Here is a 9,869-nt window from a genome sequence, read left to right as displayed (position 1 = left end):
CAGATGGAGTCTATTTGGCGGTCTTGAAACTCTAACTCTGCACAAGGCCACATTAATTTTTCCTGGGGAATGCTGTTCAGCTCCAGAAGGTGTTGAAGAGCTGCTCTCTTTCCTGGCTGGTGTGTTTGGTACAGAAGAACTTTCTGGTATATGTGGCTTCATTATGTCATCCTCATGGTATCCTTCAGATATGACCGTAGTATTGTCTCTGCTTCGCTTATGTGGTCCAGTTGGACTGGGGGCATTGTAGGACTAGGGGCATTGAGCTCCTCGGGAGGATCATGTGCAGGATGCTCATAGGCTTCTGCTGTGAGTTGTTCTGCCACTTGTAGGTCCACTCAATTGCGGTGGTAGACATTGCCTTCCACATCCATAAGATATGAGTGAGGAGCAACTCTCTGAACAGAGGTGCCCAGTCTCCAGTGACCAGTCCTGTTGCCAGGCAGCAGCTTCATATGGATTGATTTTCCAGTTCTCAGCTCAGGTAAGTCTTTGGCAGACACATCAAATGTCAGTTTGGAGACTTGTTTTCTACATCAGAGTTTCTCCAGTACACCTGTAACCACACAAGGTTCAAGCAATTTGTTTGCCACAGGTAATGAAGTCTTCAGTCTCCTTGACCTCAAGCACTCTGCAGGACTACCATCCATGCCTTTGGTTGGGGTGTTCCTCCAATGTAGAATGGCTTTCCACAGGTCATTACTAGGGATGTGCCGAACACCCCCGATTCAGGTTTCACCAGAACATGCGAACAGACCAAAAATTAGTGCTAATATGCAAACACTGTTGAAGTCTATGGGACATGAATGTGAAAAATCAAAAGTGTTAATTTTAAAGGCTTATATGCAAGTTAGCTGGCCCCAGGGGACATGTATCAATGCAAAAAATGTTTTTAAAATGGCTGTTTTTTTCAGGAGCAGTGATTTTAAGAATGCTTAAAGTGAAACAATAAAAATGAAACAATCCTTTAAATATCATGCCTGTGGGGGTCCCCTTAGTCTGCCTGTAGTGGTGCATCTTTCTCACATGTTTTACTGTGCTGCAGCAAAAAGAAATTTCTAAAGGAAAACATTTAATTGAAAATTGCCCGCTGCTGTAATGTATTGTCGGATCTCTTCAGGTCTAGTATGGATTTTAAGGGGAACCCCGTGTCAAAATGTAAGAAAAAATGGCGCGGGGATCCCCAAAATCCATACCAGACCATTATCTGAGCAAGCTGCCATGGCAGGAAAGGGGGTGGGACGAGCGAGCGCCCCCCCCCCCCGAATCATACCAGGCTGCTTGCCTTCAACATGCGGAGGGTACTTTGGGGTCCCCCCCAAAGCACCTGGTCCCCATGTTGATGGGGAAAAGGGCCTCATTCTCACAACTCTTGGTTGTGGGGATCTGCCGGTGGAGGGCTTATCAGAATCTGGGCGCCCCCTTTAACAAGATCCCGGCCCTCCTATGTGAATGGCTATGGGGTAAATTTTACCCCTACCCATTCACCAAAAAAGTGTCAAAAAAGTAAAAGGAACAGGAAACTGTTACTGACTTGTTTAAAAAAAAAAGTGTCCGGCGATGTCCATCCATCTTCAATCACGGCGCTGACGGACCCGGAAAACAGAAGGAAAAAAAAGACGGAAATACCCTGCTTCTATGTTCACCAACTGCTGTTTTTTTGCTGTGACAGCTCTTATATAGGCAAGGGTGCCTCCATACCAGATAACCCGCTGATGTAACCGGATGACCCCACCCCCTTCTGATGGCACATAACGTCGGGAGGGGCGAGGTCACTCAGTTAAGTCAATGGCTGGACCCGACCTTGCCTACATAACGGCTGTCACAGACAAGAGGCAGCAGTCGGCAGATCGCCTCCCATCAAGGAAGAGGTTTTTTTTATAGTTTTCGGGTCTGTAGGCGTGGTGATTGAAGATGGATGGACATCGCCCGCAGACCCCCACAGCCAATGGCCAGGGTTGTGGGTATGAGGCCCTTGTCCCCCATATACATGGGGACAAGGTGTTTTGGGGGGACCCCAAAGCACTCTCCTCCTGTTGAGGGCAAGTGGCCTGGTATGGTTTAGAAGGGGGATCGCTCGCTCGTCCCCCCCATCCTGGCCTTTTTGGTGTGGTGTTTCCTTTAAAATCTATGCCAGACCCAAAGGGCCTGGTATGGGCTGGGGGGTAACAAATGCTATTTTTTTTCTTTATTCAGTCATAGGGTTCCCCTTAACCACTTCAATACACTATATTATATATGTACACTGCACTATATACCCTGCACTTTATTAAATATACTACACTGACTGCACTATATACTCTGAACTGCAGTATACGGACTGCACTATATATACTCTGAACTGCAGTATATATACTATACGGACTGCACTATATATGCTGCAAAAAAATTGGGCCTTAGGTGTTGGTGGTGCCAGAACACTGTAAGCCCTCACAGTTACTGTTGTTGGGAGCAGGAACAAGCCCTGCTGTTAAATATTATTTAAAAAATTGTAATAACATCCCTCAGCCAAACAGGTGCAGAAAAATTAGGCCTTGGGTGTTGGTGGTGCCAGAACACTGTAACCCCTCACAGTTACTCTTGTTGGGCGCAGGAACAGGCCCTGCTGTTAAATATTATTTCAAAAATTGTAATTACACGCCACTGTTAAACAGGGGCAAAAAAATTGGGCCTTGGGTGTTGGTGGTGCCCTAAACCAAAAATATTGTTGGAAGCTAGCATCATCAAGATTCAGGAGGAATAGAGTAGGCAGCATAGGATCCCAGATCCATAGCAAATTCAATCAGTTACATCAGCATCAGGTGCTTGATAGCTGCTGATCTAGGACTGATTCATTTCTATAAATGTGAGCCTATCAACTGAGTCTGTGGACGGGCGCACTCTTTGATCCGTTACAAACCCTCTAGCAGCACTGAATGTGCGTTCAGAAAGCATGCTGATGCAGGACAGGCCAGTAGTTCAACAACAAAGAAGTCAATTCTGGAATATGAAAGTTGGGATGAGGAGAAGTAGGAGAAGTCCCGTTCATTGCTGTGGTGGCACCTCCAAGGGTCATAAAGGTCGTTTGCATGAAGAAAGGGATTTAGGATGGAGCGTTGGGTTTTAGGCATAGAGGTAGTGTCTAAAGAGGAATCCCCAACGATGTTAAAGTCTCCGCCCATGAGGAGCCTCCCCCTTCGAATTTGCATGATTTTTTTGTATAGTCGGTTGTGGAATCGTAGTTGATGTGTATATGGACCGTATACATTTACCAGGGTGTAGGTAATTTGGTTAATGTCACAGATGATAATCAGGAATCTGCCTTGTGGATCGACAATTGATTGATGTAGCGTAAACTGTACAGTGTTTCGTATAGCAGTGAGGACACCATTTCTCTTCTTCGGCCCTGAGGCTAAGAAAATATGGTCATAGTTTTTCATCTTGAGCGTAGGAGATTTTGCCGCAGCGAAATGAGTCTCTTGTACTAAGAGGATGTCAGCTTTTTGGTTGGTAGCCTCTTTAATGAGTGCAGATCTTTTTTGAGGGGAGTTTAAGCCCCTAGCGTTAATAGAGACTAGTTTGAAAGCCATTCTTAGGATTGGATAGTAGTGTGGATGTCCGTAGATACAGCAGAGTAGTAAGATATGTTGGGCTGTTTTGCCAGTCCGCTATATGAGGAGTACGCTGTATGTTATAGTGCTAGGTGCCTCATGCAACTTGTTAGGGGAAGTGGAAGAAGGGTAACTGGTGCTGGGTATGGATGAGGGGTAGGGGTTAAAAAATGAGAGCCCAGTAACAAAAAAGGGTCTGAGCTCAATGTGCAGACACTACTGCAAAAAAGAAAGTGGGGTAGAGAGATCTTACGTCCACAACGTGGGACAGGGATCTCTGAACAGGCAGGCAAGTGCTGGATAGGAATGCTGCAGTTAGCCAGCCATAATGATTTTGTAGAGAAGGGTAAAGTTTACGCTGGATGTCCATCAGAAGGATCTCCACCGGTTTCCATGAGAGTCGGCATTTGGGCAGAAGGGATCGGCGGGTCTTCTGGAATGATACGCCATTGTTTCAGGAGAGAAAGCCCCATAGGGAGAGTACGCACTGCATGGGTTTTGTTTTGATGCGTGTTAAGAAGCTTAGTAGGGAAGCCCCATTTATAGGGTATATTATGATTTCGAAGCGCTTTCGTGATGGTCGCTAGCGGTCTGCGATTATCCATCGTTGCTTTTGAGAGATCCGCATACAACGCAATGTTAGTGAAGGGGTCAGGGAGATTCGTTGCTCGTTTGGCTGCGTTTAAGATTCTGTCTTTGACAGAAAAAAAATGGATGCGCACCAATACATCCCTGGGAGTAGAGTCAGGAAGGTACGACGGCTTGGGGAGTCTGTGTGCTCTGTCGATTTCCAGATCACGGGTAGTAAGGTCAAGTAGAAGAGCCTGCATCAAAGCTTGTATAAATTGTATGAGCTCGGATTGTTGGATCGATTCTGGGACATTGCGGAATTTAATATTGTTCCTTCTGGAACGATCTTCCAAATCTGCGATTTTAAGGTTGATTAATTGTAGTTCATCTTCATGGTCTGCAAAGCCGTCAACCAAATCATTATGTGCAGTGAGCACGTCTCCCAATTTAGTCTCCATATGTGTGATAGCAGTGTCATGTTGATTCACTACAATAGAGAGGGATGAGACTGCTGAGGATATGTCAGAATATAGTGTCTGCCTCAGTGAGAGCAGCATGTTCTTCATGGTGCTTTCTGACAGAGGTTGGTCTGAGGCAGGGAAAGTCTCCAGCACTGAGGCTTGTTGCGGTGGGGGGAGGGAGAACAAGCTGTGAGCTGAGGGAGTTTGTAATGGCTCTTCCGTCCTGAGCCTGGACTTAGCAGGGCTGGAAGTTGTGGGAGAGTTAGGTGGGGAACACTCACCCTGTGCGTTGTGTAGACGCTGGGGTCCCGAAGACAGCAGGGAGCTCTGAGGCGCCTGTGAGGAGGAGGACCGCGCTGAGGAATCTCGGCCGCCGCCGCCATTTTGGCTGCTCAGCGCGTCAGTCCGAAAATAGTCCGTTAGTTTTTTAGGTAAAGAGGATCTCTTTCTTCTTTTAAGCATGATCGCTTATTGTGTGGAGCCTTCGGATGCTCTGTGAGTGTTTTCCCCTTCTCAAGAGCCGTTTTGACTGTCGCTGTGGCTGGGTTTCTGCGGAGCAGGAGAATCAGTCAGCCATCTGCACGAGCTGGCAAGCCACGCCCCCGTCGACAGGCCAGTAGTTCAATTGCATATTGAGCAAGTTCTGCCCAGTGGTCCATCCTCAAGATCCAGTAACCCTGTGGTTGCTCTGTTGGAAAGGTCTCCAAGTCTGCTCTGGCCCCTAGATATTCCAGCACCATATAATGCAGATGCTGGTGATGGTTGCCTGAACCTTGCCGCTGAGAACTGAAGAATTCTTTAAAGGCATCGGTCAGCTGGCCACCCTCTGCACCACTCTTCCTCTGACTGAACAAAGCCTCAGGAACGCATTGTTCCACGCCAGGAAATGGTAACCTCCCAGGGTCTGGAAAGGCATTACATAAACTTTTCTTCAAGGCCTCCTGTAGATGTTTCATCTTCTGCTCCCTCTGCGAAGACAGGATGAGTTCTGCAACTTTACCCTTGTAACGTGGACAAGAAGCATTGCCAGCCAGAAATTATCCCTTTCCGTGATATCACAAATCCTAGGGTCCTTTCACAGGCTTTGCAGAATCAGGGAGGCCATGCAGTGCAAGTTTGCAAAGGCATTAGATTCTGAGTCCTCTGGGTCATTAAGGATCACATTATCTGGAACTACCTCCTCCCAGCCACGTACAACTCCTTGGGTTTCCGGGGACTGAAAACCATCCCTTGAAGACTGCATGTTATCCTCTACATCCATACTGACACAATCCTCCTCCTCTTCTTCCTGTGTGTTTAGCTATCTGCATAAAGGGGGCCTTGAGAGGAAAGGAAGACCTCCTCTTCCTCCCAATGTTCTGCCTCAAGGGCCCTGTCCATTAGTCCATGGAGTGTGTGCTCCAGCAGGAAGACTAGAGGGACAGTGCCACTGATGCATGCATTGTCGCTGCTCACCATCCTTGGCCTCCTCAAATGTTGACAGGACAGTGCATGCATCCTTGATCTGTAGCCACTGGCATGAAAAAAAGAAGCCAAGCTCCCCTGACCCTGTCCTGGTGACATACTTACACAGGTATTCATTGATGGCCCTCTGCTGTGTTTTGCAGCCTCTGCAGCAGTGCCAATGTTGAGTTCTACCTGGTAGGCATGTCAAAAATGAGGCGGTTAGTGGGCAGGTTGCATTCCCTTTGAATGTTAGCCAGCCGAGCACTGACATTGTATAACCGGAGGAAATTACCACAGACTTTTCTGGCCTGCCTCCGGAGATCTTGTAAACCTGGGTACCTGGTCAAGAAATGCTGCACCACCAAATTCAGAATGTGTGCCAAACATTGAACATAGGTCAAGTGTCCCTGTCAGAGGGCAGACAGAAGGTTGGTGCCATTGTCGCATACAACCATTCCTGGCTCAAGCTGGTGTGGCGTCAACCACCTCTGAGCCTGCCCCTGCATAGCTGACAGAATCTCTGCCCCAGTGTGGCTTCTGTCCCCTAGGCAGACCAAGTGAAACACTGCATGGCATCTTTTAGCCTGACTGCTTGAATTGCCCCTTGAACATTTACAGAGCACTGTTGGTTCAGAGGGCAAGAAGAGGCCACAGAGGAGGGGCGGAGCAGAGAGCTGTGGCAGAATCACCACCAGCTTTTTGGAGGTGTGGTGGGGGAACAAGCTCCAACAACACTGAGCCCTGCCCTGCATCCTTACCAGCTGCCAGCAGAGTTACCCACTGGCCCGTGAAGGTAAGGTAACATCCCTGCCCATGCCTGCTGGACCATGAGTCAGCAGTAATATAAACCTTGCTGCTGACCGCCCTCTCCAACAAGGCCAAAACATTGCCTTCCACGTGACAGTAGAGAGCTAGAGAGCCTTACGTGAAAAGAAATGCCATTTTGGAACCTGCACATTCCACAAATTCATGAAAGGGGCAGAGTCTACCAGCTGAAAAGGCAGCAGTTGCAGTGCTAGAAATTTGGCTAATCTAGCATTTAGATGCTGAGTATGTGGATAGCTGGGATCAAATTTATTTTTATGGTTCAGCAACTGGGGTAGGGAAATTTTCCTGCTGAAATCAGCTGGTGGTGTACTGCTAGCAGATTGGCTGCAAGTACTTGTGACACCTATTGCTATATCTTCATTCCTCTCAGTGGAGGTTTTTGAGAGGACTGGAGGTATAGTAGGGTTTGAGATCCCAGATGAGGAGGAAGGAGAAGTCTGCCTTTTTCTATGATGTGGGTCTGTTGCCAACGGACTACATGGCAGGTCGTCATATGTCTGGTCAAGCGTGTGGTGCCCAAGCGGCTGCTGTTCTGGCCATGCTTAATCCACTTCAGACGTAGGTTGCAAACAGCAGCAGAGTGATCTGCTGCACATGTGTCAAAAAAGCCCACACCAAGGAACTTTTGCAAGCCAGTGGGGAATCAGTAGTGCCCTGTACCTGTGGGGCTCTGTGGAGTGATGCAATAGGGAAGCTGCCCCCTAGAGGACATCCTACCTCGTTGGAGTTGTCTCCTCCTCCTCACTTTAATCCTCTCTTCCGTTAGGCACCCAAGTACAGTCAGTGACCTCATCATCCCCTCCCTCCTCGTCACTTGAGCAAACTGCAGCTGCGGAAACATGACTGCCAGTTTATTGTCCTTCTGTGGTCCTCTCTCTAGGTTCACGTTACTCCCTTCTTCAACCTGGGAATCAACATTGGAGCCTTCAAATTGCTGTGCATCCTCCAACAGCATGTAGCCAACACTATGGTTGAATAATTCTGGTGACTCCCCCATGCATGATGGTGGGGCTATGGTAGGAGTAACTGTGGACAAGGAGTCGGTTGAATAGGTTGCTTTGGAAGCTGCCTTGGAAGGCAAACTACTATGAACCTGGGTGACAGAGGATGAGGAGGATGAGGACAGCTTCGTTATCCACCAACTCTTCTGCATGTTGTGGCTCAATAAGACAGCCAGCAGCAGAAAAAAAGGACAAGCATACCCCATGGCCACCTGCAGAGGAAGCACCATGTCCACAACCACCACTGTTTGCTGTAGACACAGAGACTGCTTGCCCTATTTTAGGGGCCTGTGAGTGTCTGCCTCTCCTTGGTGGCCTTTTGGACATGATGGGGATTTTTTTTTCACAGCACACTACACTGTATTATATAATGTGTACATCACCTGAAGTGTATTAGACTCTGTACACACTGTATTATATACTGTGTACACCGGCTGCACTATATTAGAAACTGTACACGGCTGCACTGTATCATATACTGTGTACACCACCTGAATTGTATTAGAAACTGTACACACTATATTATATACTGTGTACACTGCCTGCACTGTATAGTTCATATAGCAGTGGGGAGTTCCATTGCCGTATGCTCTTTTTTATCTGCCAGTTTGGCCTTCCTAAATCCCAGCGCTTATTCAATTATTTCAAAGAAATTAGGAATTAATTGGTTAGACTTATGCGGTCGGATATTCCGAAGGAAAATGTTCGATGGGAGCTTTTTGTCAGAAATACCAACTGTGTGTAGGCTCCATCAGACATTTTCCATTGGAATTTTCGTCGCACAAAATTTGAGATCTGGTTCTCAAATTTTCCGACAACAAAATTTGTGTGTACACAATTCCGACGCACAAATTTCCACGCATGCTCGGAATCAAGCAGAAGAGCAGCACTGGCTATTAAATTAAATTTTTCTTGGCGCATCGTACATGTTGTACATCACAGCGTTCTTGACGTTCGCAATTTCTGACCAACTTTGTGTGACCGTGTGTATGCAAGACAAGTTTGAGCCAACATCCGTCAGAAAAAAATCCCATGGATTTTGTTTTCGGAATGTGCGGTCGTGTGTACGGGGCATAAGATATCTATGTGAATAAGGTAATTTCCTTCACCTAGGTTAAACTAGAATTTTCTCTACTAGACACCAATATTGTCCTATTTAATCATATTAAAATACCTTTCTTATACGGTTTTAGAAAATATTCTTCTCCCTATGGTTGCAACTAGGGATGAGCTCAGTGGTTCGGCGAAGCTAGAACTCTGTGGGCCGTTCGCGACATATTCGTGTGGCGCTCACGGCTCACAATGCATTGCACCATCGCAGTGCATTGCTGGCTCATGATTGGCCAAGCATGCACTGTGACCCTGCATGCTTGGCCAATCACAGCGCCGGCAGCGAGGAGAGTCATAATTGGCCACAGGCAGGATGCCTGTGGCCAATTATAGCTCAGGAGGGTTAAATACGCGACCCACACTATATAAGGCCGCCAGCGTGGCGGCCTTGTGTAGTGTGTTGCGGCGGTCGGGGAAAGAGCAGGATAGGTAGGGACAGGGTCTTTGTTGCTTGCAAACCTAGCGCTGTTAAAGTGGGAGTTGTGTGCCTCCAGCACAGTATACACAAGAATCTGCAGCAGTTAAAGTGGGTGTTGTGTGCCTCCAGCACAGTATATACCTGAAGCTACCCTTTTATTACTGGTGTTCTTCTGTAATGCAGGCATCTGCAGCTGTTAAAGTGAGTGTTGTGTGCCTCCAGCACAGTATACATCTGAAGATACCCCTTATTGCTGGTGTTCTGTAATACAGGCATCTGCAGCAGTTAAAGTGGGTGCTGTGTGCCTCCAGCACAGTATACACCTGAAGCTACCCTTTATTACTGGTGTTCTGTAATACAGGCATCTGCAGCAGTTAAAGTGGGTGTTGTGTGCCTCCAGCACAGTATACACTTGAAGATACCCCTAATTGCTGGTGTTCTGTAA

Source organism: Lithobates pipiens, unplaced genomic scaffold, assembly GCF_037356315.1.
Source record: "Lithobates pipiens isolate NorthernLeopardFrog02 unplaced genomic scaffold, aLitPip1_a1.2 Scaffold_18, whole genome shotgun sequence".
Taxonomy (NCBI): Eukaryota; Metazoa; Chordata; class Amphibia; order Anura; family Ranidae; genus Lithobates; species Lithobates pipiens.
This window is presented reverse-complemented; position numbering follows the sequence as displayed.